The sequence below is a fragment of the Anomaloglossus baeobatrachus genome, chromosome 3 (assembly GCF_048569485.1).
Source record: "Anomaloglossus baeobatrachus isolate aAnoBae1 chromosome 3, aAnoBae1.hap1, whole genome shotgun sequence".
Classification (NCBI taxonomy): Eukaryota; Metazoa; Chordata; class Amphibia; order Anura; family Aromobatidae; genus Anomaloglossus; species Anomaloglossus baeobatrachus.
In genome coordinates, this window is record NC_134355.1 from 53,308,354 (window position 1) to 53,323,796 (window position 15,443).

Consider the following 15,443-nt stretch of genomic DNA (forward strand, 5'->3'; position numbering starts at 1 on the left):
TCGCCTTGGGGAATTACGGTATCCTGCAAAATATTTTGCAGGAATCCAGTATTTCCCCATAGACTTCTATTAGTGACGGATTGCGACTGATGACCCTGCGTTGCATCCTCTGCGTCGCGGTCCGTCGTTTTTGACTGAACGCCGAGCGGGGAGCAACGCAGAATGTAACGTTTTTCGGGCCGTCAAAATAAACGCGCCCCGCAGGAATCCGTTGCCATCCGTCAAGCTTGTAATGTATGTTTATGGTGCTGGATTCCGTCGTAATCCATCTTACGACGGAATCCAGCGCAAGATTCCGTCATGCTCTACTGAGCATGCCCAGCATGTTTGGCACACCCCCTGGGCTGTCCCAAACACAAACGGATCATGACTGATCCGTCAAAAAACGGACGCAAAGGATCAGTTTTTTCACAGGATTCCTGTGAAAGGAATCCTGTAAAAAACACATCCGTTGCATCAGTTGACATCTTGAAAACGACTGATCCGTTGCTGACGGACCTGACGGATTTAAAACAACTGAAGTGTGAACTTAGCCTTAGGCTACATTCACACTTGCGTTGTTTTCCATCAGTCACAATCTGTCGCCTTCAGGAATTACAGTACCCTGCAAAATATTTTGCAGGAATACGTTTTTTTCCCCATAGACTTCTATTAGCAACGGATTGTGACTGATGGCCTTGCGTTGCATCCGCCGCGTGAGGGATCAGTCATTTACTGACTGACCCTCAGGCGGGAGCAACGCTGAATGTAACGTTTTTTGGAGCGGCAAAAAAACGCACTCCACAGGATTCCATCGCCATCCGTCAAGAGCTATAATGAATGAATGTCTATGGTGCTGGATTCTGCCGTAATCTGTCACATGACGAAATCCAGCGCTGGATTCCGTCATGCTCTACTGAGCATGCCCAGCATGTTTGGCACACCCATTGGGCTGTCCCAAACACAAACGGATCACGATGGATCCTTCGAAAAACGAACGCACAACAGATGTAACGGATGCGACGGATCAGTTTTTTCACAGGATTCCTGTGAACGGAGTCCTGTGAAATAACACATCCGTTGCGATAGTTAACATCTAAAAAACTACAGATCTAAAACAATGGAGGTTTGAATGTAGCCTTAAGGCCCTATTACATGCAGCGATATCGTTAACGATATCGCTAGTGAGCGTACCCGCCCCCGTCGTTTGTGCGTCACGGGCAAATCGTTGCCTTTGGTGCACAAAATTGTTTGGAACTGTCACACGGACTTACCTGCTTAGCGATCTCGCTGTTGCCGGCGAACCGCCTCCTTTCTAAGGGGGCGGTTCATGCAGCGTCACAGCGGCGTCACTTAGCGGCCGCCCAATATAAGCGGAGGGGCAGAGATGAGCGGCCGTAACATCCCGCCCGCCTCCTTCCTCATTGCCGGCGGCCGCAGGTAAGCTGCAGTTCGTTGTTCCCGCGGTGTCACACGTAGTGATGTGTGCTGCCTCGGGAACATAGTTACATAGTTACATAGGTTGAAAAAAGACCTAGGTCCATCTAGTTCAACCTTCCTCCACCAGTTCTACATTTAGTCACCAAGTCATTTATAACCAACAATGTTGTGTGTACTGAGGAAATCATCCAGCCCTGATATAAAAGCTGTTATAGTATCTGCCATTACTACCTCTTGTGGTAGGGCATTCCACAGTCTGACCGCTCTAACTGTAAAGAACCCTTTCCTACGACGAACAACCTCCGTCCTGCAACAATCAACAATATTTTGAAAGTGAACGACATGTCAACGATCAACGATAAGGTGAGTATTTTTGATTGTTAATGGCAGTTCGTTGGTGTCACATGCAACAACGTCGCTAACGATGCCGGATGTGTGCCACGAAATCAGTGACCCCGACGATATATCGTTAGATAAGTCGTTGCATGTGACGGGGCCTTTACTCTCGAAAACTAGTGTAAACACTTCGTCCCCTTTATGTTTTTAGCTCAGGAGTTCCTTTGCATATACTGGGAACCCTCTGATACACCATGTACAATATAAGGAGTTGCCACGACTTTAAAAAATGTATCGATGTGCCATGTGTGCTTTAAAAATGTAAAGAAATAAGGAGCAAAACATACTAGCCTAACGGACAAGCACCTTGCCTGGTCATTCGACTTCCTTTCTTCCTTTTTGCCCGAAATATCAAGGCCACAGCCAATGATCGGCTTGTACACAACGCTAAAAGTTTGTGGACTAAAGATAAACATGTGGAGCATTGCGAGGAGCGCATGAAGGCCCTATACGCACGCTGCCTTTTTTTATGCGTTTTTGTGCCACAAGGTGCAGAAATTTTCTGAAGAGTGCGCACTTACCCTTAATTTGTTATATTCGGGATAGAAAATCCAGCATCCAAATCCTATAGTTTTCCTTTATAAAATGTCTTTATTCGATGTGCATTAAAAATTCCATTTCCAATTTCCATAAAAGCAACACACTACAGTATGTGACCCGTGTTGGTGCAGTTTTTAGGTGCAGAAATTTTCTGTAGAGTGCGCACATACTCTTAATTTGTTATATAACTAATAATGAATGAAACTTTAGAAAACCCTTTCCTTCATATCCCCTATGGAACGTTGAGCCTTTCTTTTCTTAGATCCATTTACAAGTTTTCACATATGTAACATACAATCTTTTAGCAATTTTTCATAGGTAGAAAAAATAAAGAAATATTTTAAGGTTGCAAAATAAACCACAGTCATCTGGTTACAGCTGAAAAAATAGGTATCTGGGAAATGTCAGGTTTTTAAAAGACGTAAGATTTCAGCATTCCAGGTTCATTCATGATTGCACGCGTGATAAGAAAATCCAAAGAGAATGTAAATCATCAGAAAAAAAGATGGGAAAGACAAGTCGTGGAAAGCTAAGAAGAGTTCACCTTATCTCATCTTGATAAAATCTATGGGCAGTCCTGGTACGTCTGAGGACCTGTTGGTAGTACCCAGCAAAAAAGTACCGGCTGTTGACACGGAGAGTTATTCCAAGTGCTAAAATATGTGTAAACCTACAGAAGATCAATGCAGCCTATTGGAAATTATGATTTTATTTTTCCAAAATTAGAAGAAATAATTAAGTTGTCAAAGGTTTGCTTTATTTTTCAAAAGCATCACCGTTGTTGTTCATGGTTTGTGCATGGTACTACAGCTCTTTTCGAGCTTTTCAGGCCTACAGTAGGACTGATTGTACTGCATATGGTGGGAGGTCGTGAATCTTTGTTCATCGCTGCCGAGGGCTTCACCAATGCACAACATTTCAGACTGGGCTTCTGGAATCTTTGGCATACTTAGAGCTACAAGTAGAAAATGTTTATGGAGATGGGTGTGAGCACTTATGCTCGTCCACGAGGTTGATCCCAGGAGAGAAAGAACAATAAGCCACGTTTGGTTAGTGAGCTGGTGCTGTTACGTAAAGGGCCACAGATCTGTTCTTATGTTCAGGTCCTGTTGGCCATGAATGGACTATAGAGATTAGAGCTGGATGAATGAATGGACTACAGAGATTGGAGCTGGATGAATGAATGGACTATAGAGATTGGAGCTGGATACACGTGCTGTGGTCGTGATATCCATTGTCTAGAGGAGCATAAGGACTATGGCTGTGCTGACAGAAGAAATAAAAATTGTTGCATCATTAACGTGTCTAGGTAATTAATACAATCCACTACCTCAGATCTTCACAAGTGGTGGCAACAGTGGGATCGCCCATCTCTGGACAGCTTACCGGGGAAAATTACTGAGCCACCACTTGGGAGAAGTGATGGCAGACTCCATCTACAAGAGGCTCAAGAAGGTGGAGCTGAGAGCCCTTTGCTCGGGGAGTGAATTGGAGTGGATGCCGAAGGAAAACCAGGCGATCTAATAAAACGCTTAAACCACAGCCCAGGGCTGTCATCCAGAGGGTGGAGGAACGACTGACTGAGTTGAGGCGGATGCTGGCCATGCTAGGAAAGTGAGCCACAGAGATGGAGTGGGTGGCAATGGTAAGCAAATATCTGTGTGTGCATGTAGCAATAACCCACCCGCCCCAGCGCAGATGACCGTAGATAACAGAAGAGAGGAGCTCAATGTTTGCTATGCTGAAAAAGTGTGAGAAGCTGGCCACGAACTAAAGACTATATTTTCCAGCACGGAACACTAGTTACGTCGTTTGGAAGAGCAGAAGGACTATTGTTGCCGGTTGGAGCTGGATCGCGCTGCAGTCGTGAGATCTGTCGTCTGGAGGAGCATAAGAACTATGGATGCTGAAACACTGCGTACGGAAGAAATAAAAATTGTTGCAATGTAAATCTGCCTAGGTGATTAATACAACCCATGACCTTAGTCCTTCACAAGTTTTTGGGTTTTTGTTATATTTGAAAATCAAGAAATTGCTTTTCCGCTCATCAGACAAGTCCTTTAAAGCGGTTGTTTCACCAAGAACCTCAGTGTGGCAATCGGCTACATATTTGGATTTTCCAATCCCTAGCAGTCCGCTGTAATCGCTTGAGGAATCTGCAACCATTACTGCAAAGATGGCTGGCAATGGTCTTCAATAGGGTGACCTCGGTCCGTCAGAGCGACTTTCCATTCAGGTTTATATAAAAGATATTTTTTAACATTTTGTGTGGATGGGATTAATTTACACAGTACCTCCTCATCTTCCAAGAAGCACCAAAACGTTATCTTACAGTCAACATAGTGGCATAATAGTTTGTGACTATTCCAATTAATAAAACATTGAGACATGAGACACCGAGATCCTTAAGGCTCCAATTTTACATTATCCTACATTTTTTGCTACAGTTCGTCTCCTTCATCCATGGAGAGACAATTTGAATATTTCACAGAGGGGCACTTGCAGCTATAAGACCCCCTCACTGGCAGCCAGACTGGTTTGTCAGCTTTTCCCCTGAGACCCTACATTTTTCCACACACAAGTCGTTCAGATATACAAAAGTGTCTTGGATGCTTCTACATCAACATTTGTGAAACCTGTGCCGAATCAGACATTACTTAGATTACAACAAGGTACATTAAAACAAAAAATTCTGGTAATTAATGACAGTCAATGCTTTAGTCAAAAACAAAAACATGGATTTACAGGAGAAAAATACATTTTCAGACAAAACTATTACAACAGGGATGTGTGGGAAAATCAACTAGTGTCCTCCTAATATGCAGTACAAGGTGACCGTAAATAAAACTAAATCAGAAGGAAGACACTTCGCCGAGTTCTCAACTACAGCTTTAGACCTCATTTCGACGGCATAAATGTACCCAGGTTTAACTTGTCAAAACATTGGCCCCCTAAGGCTTATTTTTATTTATTATGCTCATTTATACAGCTGTCGCGCTAGGTACGGGTAAGTACTTAGCACACGACGAAAGGGAAGGGATGAGAAACCCGGTGTGTAAGGAGAGGGAAGATGGTGACCCCTGACCGATCCTACTGCTGGTCCCTGGGGTCCCTCACCACCCTAGATAGGTTCTGCACCTATGTGCTGAGCCGGATACCTGACCCTAGTTATCCCTAGTGCTGGACCCTAAATAGGGAACGGGTGGGATGAGCTCTTTGTCAACCCCAATAAACAGCTATAGAAGACACAAGGAGGACACACAAGGGGAAAAATGCACAATCTACTTATCAGGTAGGAGCTCAGCAAAGATGAGTTCAAGTCACCTTCTTGCAATCTCGGCTTGAAGAAACTGAAAATATCACCAGCACAGTTCAAAGGAAGGAAAGGGTATTTAAACACAAAGCCGCTTTACACGCTGCGACATCGCTAGCGATCGCACCCGTCGTTTGTGCGTCACGGATCGCTGCCCGTGGCAAACAATATCGCTAGTACGCGTCACACGTACTTACCTTCCTAACGACGTTGCTGTGGCTGGAGAACAACTTCTTTTTTAAGGGGAAGGTTAGTGCGGCGTCACAGCGATGTCACACAGCGGTCTACCAATAGAAGCGGAGGGGCGGAGAGCAGCCGCATTAACGTCACACCCACCTCGTTGCCGTAGGACGCAGGTAAGCTGTTGTTCGTCGTTCCCGGGGTGTCACACGTAGCGATGTGTGCTGCCTCAGGAACGACAAACAACCTGCGTCCAGAACTAGCAACAATCTTTTGAAAATGAACGACATGTCAACGATCAACGATTAGGTGAGTATTTCTGATAGCACTCGTTCGTAGGCGTCACACGCAACGACGTCACTAACTATGCCGGATGTGCGTCACGAATTTCGTGACCCCCGACGACATATCATTAGATACATCGTTGCGTGTAAAGGGGCCTTAAGGGAATACTGACAATCAACAGCTGGGTGGAAGTTGAGCTTCTGTTAGGTCCAAAAAGAAGAGAGATGTATCCAACAGGAAAGCAACCTATACCAAAGAATACTGACAGCGGGAACAATGGAAAGTCAGGGAGCATTCTGCACAGCCAGACGCTGGGCCTTTGATGGCCGGAAACCACATGTCTGTCTGTCACACGTGACACACCAGTGACAACAGTACTAACATATTCCACAGAACATTACAGGCAGCATCATCACTGTCCCCATTGGGGCTCACAATCTATCATCCCTATCACTATGCATTTGCAATGTGGGGAGAGACCGGAGAACCTAGAGGAAACCCACCCAAACACCATGAGAACACACAAACTTCTTGCAGATGTTGTCCTTGGTGGGATTTGAATGCACGACCCCTACTGAGCAAACCTTCCCCAGAACGCAATGCAGAGCTCAATTCGCTACTTTAGACATAATATGGATGTTATCAGAACCTCACCACCGAGTGTACATTCTACTACATTTTTGCTGCACTTTCGGCATTATTACTTATAATTAAGAAAAGATTTGTCAGATCCAAAACACATTATATAAAAGTTGTCCAAACCCACATATTCCGGGTGATGTGTACACTACTGAAAAAATGTAAGAATATTTGGCATTCGTGTAAATTTCAGGATGATCCCAAAATGCACTCTGACCTTTTCAGGTGAACTTAATGTGACCTTCTCTACACTTTTGGATGCACATGTCCAACTGTTCAATGTTTCAGTACTTTTTACACAACTTGCTGTTTTCTAACAAGAAGCTTAATAGCAAAATTCACAATAGGTGTTTGGATCCATTATTTGCCCAATAAATTTAGTGGTTCTATTAGTATTGGTATTAAAGAGTCCTCCTCATCATGCTGTTCACATTTTGATATTCAAACGTATAAAGCTGTGGAGAGGAAGCGCAGATAGGGTATTACCCAAATAATGTGGGGTGAGGAGGGGGGAGTGAATACTCACCAGATAAAGTTGTGCAAGTCACAACCCCTTTAATCGCATTATTAGTATTGATTTGATGTCTCTTGGTTCTCCACGGTCCTGAGGAAGGGAGCAGAGCTCCTGAAACGCGTAGACCTATGCCAATAAAGATACGTTAATCTTACGGTTCCAGAAGTGATCTTTGGCGCGGTATTATCACCCTTCTCCATTTCTCTCTGTTACACATTTTGATATTATGAGACCAAGATGTCACCTAACAATTGATCAACAGTACCTCGCCATTGCGAGACTTCAAGCAGGATGTTCTCAGACGGAAAGGGCTAATGAACTTAGAGTGTCACCAGCAGGTTGTAAAGAGATACAGAGAGACTGGAAGAGTCACAGAAAAGGAGAGAAGTGGAAGTTTTTGGGGAACATCCCAAACTGATAAATTGGAGTGTTTTCCTTTTTGTGACCATTCTCCCCATCTTTCTCCTTTCCCTTGTGTTGTATTATTGCAGTGGTGAGACTAATACTCTTGGTGAGTTCATGGCAAGTGAGGGCCTAGGCACGTGACCATCCGGCGAGGGGGGAGGGTTGGGGGAAAGGAAGGATACTCATAGGGACGTGAGGGAGTACAGGGATCAGCTTCACTTGAGTGGCAGGAGGTGACCTTGCTCCCTTCTCCCTAGTACCAGTGCTCACCGTTGTATCATGTTCCCTGTTTACCCTGTCTGTTGTGGTGCTTGCTGGGAGTTTCCTTACATCTGACAGAACCCCAGTAGTCACTGCGTGACATGTTACCTTATCAATCATTTGGCTAACAACTTTCCAATGACCAACATAAGTCCTATATTCTATGCTTTACTGAATTCCAGGCATTGAGTAAAACGGCACAATTTTCTTATTATGCTTGCCTATACAGTACCACCATATTCTGCAGCACTTTAGACATAATCCCTGTCCACATTGGGGCTCACAATCTACATTCACTATCAGTATGTCCTGGGAGTATGGGGGGACCGAAGAACCTGGAGGAAACACGGAAGCATGGGGAGAACATACAATCTCCTTGCAAATGTCCTTGCAGATGGTGGGAATTGAACTCCGGACCCCAGCGCTGCCCCTTAAACCCTATTCAGATGTCCATGAGATAGATATGTGTATTACCGTATTTTTCGCTTTATAAGACGCACCTGATTATAAGACGCACCCCCAAATTTGGTGAAGGAAAAGAGAATATTTTTTTTAATGTTAAATGGGGTCCATCTTATAATGCCAGTGTCCGTCTAACAAATCATATAGGGTATATGTCCCTCATAGCCCCCCATCCTAAAATTAGCCCCCTAATATTGAATATAGATATGGCCTGGATATGGCCCCCTTATATTGAATATAGCTCCCTTGTGCTGGCACACGTTCCCCTGTGCTGCCTATGGCCCCCTATGGATTGCACACATTCCCCTGTGCTGCCTATGGCCCCCTATGCATTGCACACGTTCCCCTGTGCTGCCTATGGCCCCCTATGGACTGCACACGTCCCTCTCTGATGCCTATGGGCCCCTATGGACTGCACACGTCCCTCTGTGCTGCCTATGGCCCCCTATGGATTGCATACGTTCCCCTGTGCTGCCTATGGCCCCCTATGGATTGCACACATTCCCCTGTGCTGCCTATGGCCCCCTATGGATTGCAAACATTCCCATGTGCTGCCTATGGCCCCCTATGGATTGCACACATTTCCCTGTGCTGCCTATGGCCCCCTATGGATTGCACACATTCCCCTGTGCTGCCTATGGCCCCCTATGGATTGCAAACATTCCCATGTGCTGCCTATGGCCCCCTATGGATTGCACACATTTCCCTGTGCTGCCTATGGCCCCCTATGGATTGCACACATTCCCCTGTGCTGCCTATGGCCCCCTATGGATTGCACACGTTCCCCTGTGCTGCCTATGGCCCCCTATGGATTGCATAAGTTCCCCTGTGCTGCCTATGGATTGCACACATTCCCTTGTGCTGCCTATGGCCCCCTATGGATTGCATACGTTCCCCTGTGCTGCCTATGGCCCCCTATAGATTGCACACGTTCCCCTGTGTTAGATATCCCCCCCATGCTGCTGCCCATAGTAAAATAAAACACTCTTTCCTTACCTCCTCCAGCGCTGATCTCCCTCCTGTCTCCCTCCGTGCTTCTGCTCCTCCACTTCCTGGTTCTTGGTGCCGGTCATGTGATCGGCACAGCAGAGTAAGATCATCTCTGCGTGCCTGATCACATTGGAAGCAGGGACACCGGGGAGAAACGCTGGAGGGGGTAAGTAAAGCTTTTTTATTTTAGGATGACCAGCAGCATGGGGGCCATATCTAACACAAGGGGGGCATGTGCAATCACAGGGGGGCGCAGGCTCATATAATATGCGCCGCTCCCCCAACCCGTCACTGCGGAGCTATTTCAGCACCATGGTGATGGACAGCGGCTGTGAATATTATATGAGCGGTAGCAGGAGATCTACCACTGCCGCCTGCAGCGCTCACCTGCCCCCAGCAGCGCTCCAGAGCGGACCCCTGCAGTGTGTGTGTGTGTATATTATATATATATATATATATATATATATACATATACATATATATATATATATATATATATATATATATATATATATATATATATATATATATATATATATATACATATACATATACACACACATATATATACACACACACACACACACACACACACACACACACACACCCCGTATATTCGGCTTATAAGACGCACCCCCTACTTTCCCCCAAAATTTTGGGGAACAAAAGTGTGTCTTATAAAGCGAAAAATACGGTAATTGTGTTTTTCATAAATAGAATTCATACCTATTATAGTCTATGGGACAATTCCCGTGTTTTTTTATTTTGCAGATACAGTGGTCCACAAAACAAAAAATAACGGTGACACGTCTGTTTTTGATCAGAGTCATGGATTAAGTCTTTGCTCCCTCTGTAGGGAGTAGGAGGCAGGTCTTTGCCCCCGCTACAGGACATGGGGGATAGTTCTTTGCCTCTCTGTTCCTGCACTGATGCCTATCAAAGTGCATAACAAAAAGAAAGGCTTTCATGTCCATGAAGGCAAGTCTTTGGACAATGACAAGAGCAATGCATTTCATGGATAGGGAGGGAACATAATACCAGCACCCACAGTGCTGGCAGATTGCTGATGAAAAGGAAACACTTACTAAAAAAAAAAAATAATAGAAAGTTAGGCTGCTTTCACACGTTTTTTTAACATGCGTCATGAACGTTTTTTTAACGCAAAAACGGATCGAGTGCAAATGCGTTTTCATTTCAATGCATTTGCAATGGACTCGCGTCAACATGCGTTTGCGTGCGTTATAGTGAGGATCCAGTGACTTGCAGTTTTTTAACTTTTTTCAAAAACGCTACTTGTAGCATTTTTGAGCTGCGTCCAAATACTGTTTTTCACTGGACCCTGACTATACTGCATACAAACGCATATGAACGCTGGCATGCTGATAGACAGGATCCTGCTTGCTCTACAGAGCATGCCCAGAAACCAGCCTGGCGTGATCAGTCTCTCTCTCCCTCCCCCCTCTCTCTCCCCCGCCTGAAAGCGGCGGACGCTCGTAACCAAGGTAAATATCGGGTAACCAAGCAAAGCACTTCGCTTAGTTACCCGATGTTTACCTTAGTTACGTGTGCAGGGAGCAGGCAGCCGGCTTCAAGCAGCTGCGGACGCTTGTAACCAAGGTAAATATCGGGTATCCAAGCAAAGCACTTTGCTTAGTTACCCGATGTTTACATTGGTTACCAGCATCCGCAGCTGTCAGATGCCGGCTCCCAGTCTATCACGTTCAGTTCCCCTCACTCCCGATCACATGACTTCAATGCCCGCCCATAAACTTCAAGTGACAGGATCCTGCAAAAAAAACACATGCGTTTGCATGCGTTTTTCTTTGTAAAAACAGGATCCACTTTTACAGCAAAAAAACGTTCATGACGCATGCTAAAAAAACGTAGTGTGAAAGCAGCCTTAGGGTATGTTCACACATCAGGTTTTTGATGTGTGGCACAATCCGGCGCTTTTCTGAAAAACCGGATGCAGCAACAGCTGCCGCCGCATCCGTTTTTTTCCCCATAGACTTGCATTAGCGCCGGATTGTGCCGCATGGCCTTGCGTTGCGTCCGTTTTTTGCCGTATCCGGCATATTTAGCCGATGAAACGTTGCATGCTGCATTTTTTCTGCGGCGAAAAAACCACATCGTGCCGTATCCGGCACAATGCGGCGCCATTTACAATGCAAGCCTATGGACGCCGGATGCGGCGTCCTGCAACAAAAAACGGCGGCCGGATGCGGTTTTTGGAACTGCGCATGCTCAGTATCAAACCGGATCCGGCAAAAAACGGACGGGCTGCATGGAAAAACTTATGCAATGCATCCGTTTTTTTGGCCGCATCCATTGCATAGGTTTTTGAGCCGGATTCGGCCAGACAGAAAAAAAAACTGATGTGTGAACTTAGCCTTACCCAGTATTAGAACTGGGACAGCTGGTGGACATGTTAGATCGGACTGTGCACCAAAATCACTTTTCCATTCTGGGCCTGGTACACTTTAGAGTCTACTCTATTGGCAAACCCCAGTCTATTTTACAGATTCATGGCGTCGGCGTGTCAAAACTCTGCTCAGTCTGACCGAGGCACATACTTAAGCTTCCATTTTAGAATAAATATTTTTATTAAAATACCGGCTGAATGAAGGCATTACTTCATAGAACAAGTACACCATCAAAGACCACGATCCAGTTCAGCCTCCTGGGAAAATTCCTTTATTTTATCCTGGATTTCAGCCTTTGTATTTCAAACATTGCAAAGTATATTACCTCACAGGACCGTGCCAGGCCAGAGACGTTCTTTATTTCCAATGGGCTGCAGGGACTCGCCTCTTTTATGTGAGATTTATGTGAGCATTAGGTAATCTTACAACTTCACTCTGAGCAAATATTTGCATTTGTCAAGCTTGAAGATCGGCTAAAGGTGCAGGGCGCTTTTATAGACTGAGTAAATGTTGCTCTTAATTTAAGGCGCAGTTCCACTTCTGACAATGGTGTACAAATTAAACTTTGTTTCCTCAAGTTCCACCCAAGATATGTGCTACCTGGAGGTCAGCGCAGAGGTGACAATCATTAACTCGTGCTAACACGTATGGAACAACCTGTTTATTAATAAGTCAATGGTCGGCGGTAAAAGAAAACGGAGAGTAATCTGTAACTGGTTTAATAGATAAAGCATCAAAAGTCAGAGCAAAAGAAATTAATTTTTCCGAAAAAAAAAAAACCCCGAAATGCGCGTTAGGAGGGAGACTCATCCTTTAAAGGACACTCCCCAGTTAACAGGTCCATGATCATTCATCATCCACAATCATAGGGTCCAATGCATCACAGCTTTTATAACAAAAAAAAAAACTAGCATAAAAAGCTTTAAAAAAGTCCCCACATTTTTGCTCCCAAAATATTGTGACTTTTGGTAGTTGGTGATTGGTAGGATAGAGGAGAACAGGGGCTCCTATGCTGTCCCTCATGCAAGGGGCCCCTACGCTATCCCTAACCTCAGAGTTACTCCTGATGGTAGAGATGCCAGAGTTCCATTCGTGGATATGCTCTTGACCAGTACTACTCTGATAACCCTCCTCCCCCCAGGAGGCAGGAGTGTGATGGAAAACAGATAAAGCCAGAGAGGGGAAAATCAAAACTCTGACACACTGTGCACACACAGGAATAGACAATGAGAGACTGAGGAGTAAAGCAAGAGCAGGAAGGTAACACCAAAAAGGCAACAAGGGTTAATTCAACAACTGCACTAAGCAGACATGTACCACAATCACCAGACAGTCTGGATCCCAACATCTCACCAGACCAGCTAAGATAAACTTTAGTGGGCATAAGTGGAAGCAGATGTTATTGGCTTCCCTACAACATGTGATCAAAGGACACTTACAAGCAGACTAGCAGGTTTAACTCTTGCTAGCCTGCCTATGAATTACCACTCTGCTGATCGTCACCCGAGTCTGTCTGCAATGATCCCACAGACACCAGAGAAGTTATCAGGCGAAGTAGTCTGAACAGCACCAGGTGCCACCATGACAGTCGATGAAGTTTGTAATTATCTACGTGCAACAGTTTCATACCAGTCCATTTCACCTCTGACAATGTTAGCTGGGATGGGGTGTAATTATCCCATATTGTCAAATTTAGGATGAGCGGTGGTGTTCTTGAATAGGATAAAATAATTTTTTCACACCCCTTCATTAAGACCGGTATGCAAAACAGCAGTCTCAATAAATAGGGGTCCTAGGCTTTAAATTTATAAAAGACAAATAAAAAATTAAACTCTTTGTAACAACAAGCTCACTGATAAATTCTCAGTTATCTCAGGTTTATCTGATGGAGGTAATCCAGTAAAGAGTTCACACCAGAAAACTGGAGTGTAAGGGTGGTGTCACACACAGCGACCACAACGTCGCTGCTACGTCACCATTTTCTGTGACATAGCAGTGACGTCCTGTCGCTGTCGCTGTGTGTGACATCCAGCAACGAGCTGGCCCCTGCTGTGAGGTCACCGGTCGTTGCTGAATGTCCTGCTTCATATTTTGGTCGTCGCTCTCCCGCTGTGAAGCACACATCGCTGTGTGTGACAGCGAGAGAGCGACGAACTGAAGCGAGCAGGGAGCAGGAGCCGGCGTCTGGCAGCTGCGGTAAGGTGTAACCAGGGTAAACATCAGGTAACCAAGGGAAGACCTTTCCCTGGTTACCCGATATTTACCTTCATTACCAGCGTCCGCCGCTCTCGCTGCCAGTGCTGGCTCCTGCTCTCTGCACATGTAGCTGCAGTACACATCGGGTAATTAACCCGATGTGTACTGTAGCTAGGAGTGCAGGGAGCCAGCGCTAAGCAGTGTGCGCAGCTCCCTGCTCTCTGCACATGTAGCACAGCAACGCGTGTCGTTATGATCGCTGCTGCTTCTGCTGTGTTTGACAGCTAAGGAGCGTTCATAACAGCGACTTACAAGGTCGCTGTTGCGTCACAGAAAATGGTGACGTAACAGCGACGTCGTTGTCACTATGTGTGAACCCAGCTTTAAAGTCGCAAATTTCACAAACATTTTCTAAAAAGTGTACGGGGCTTATCAGAAGGGGCACTGCCACTTGTGGCCCATCAAAGTCACTTTGATTTACTTTAGAAAGTGGCATAAATTCTAGCAGAAATCTACTCCAGGTCGGGAGCTACAAATTCACGGGCGTGTACCTCTTAATAATTTTTTTGCAACTTAAGGCTATGTGTGCGCTCTGCACCGCACACAAAAGGTCCGCTTCAGAGCGCAGCTGAAAAGCTCCGTTCTGAAGCGCCTGGTGCCTGCAGAATTCGTGCGCTCTGCATGCTGCCTCTCCCTATAGACAGCATGCAAAGCGCACGAAAGAAGTGACATGTCACTTCTTAGAACGCACGCTTCGGGTAGCAGCCAAATCGCTGCGTTCTAATACGCCACGTGCGCACGTCTCATGCACAATCTTCATAGATTGTGCTGGGGACAGGACGCATGCAGTTATGCTGCGGTGCAGAACGCAGCGTGACTGCATGCAATACGCACACGTGCGCACATAGCCTTATCCAGTGGGTTTTTCTTCGAGTCTCGAATAGGAAATACCGTACTAAGGCTGCTTTCACACTACATTTTTTTAGCATGCGTCATGAACGGTTTTTTGCTGTAAAAGTGGATCCTGTTTTTACAAATAAAAACGCATGCAAACGCATGTGTTATTTTGCAGGATCTTGCCACTTGAAGTTTATGGGCGGGCATTGGCGTCATGTGATTGGGAGTGAGTGGAACTGAACGTGATAGACTGGGAGTCGGCATCTGACAGCTGCAGATGCTGGTAACCAAGGTAAACATCAGGTAACTAAGCGAAGTGCTTTACTTGGATACCCGATATTTACCTTGGTTACGAGTGTCCGTAACTGCTAGGAGCCGGGCTGCCTGCTCCCTGCACACGTAATCGAGGTAAACATCGGGTATCTAAGCGAAGCGCTTTGCTTGATTACCCGATATTTACCTTGGTTACGAGCGTTCGCTGCTCTCAGGCGGGGGAGAGAGAGAGGAGAGGGAGGGAGGGGGA

At 45.6% G+C, this 15,443-nt stretch overlaps 1 protein-coding gene across 1 annotated transcript in view; it reads right to left on the reverse strand.

Annotated features, from left to right (window-relative positions):
- Positions 1-15,443, reverse strand: part of THADA (THADA armadillo repeat containing) — a 906,435-nt gene that overhangs the window by 694,676 nt on the left and 196,316 nt on the right.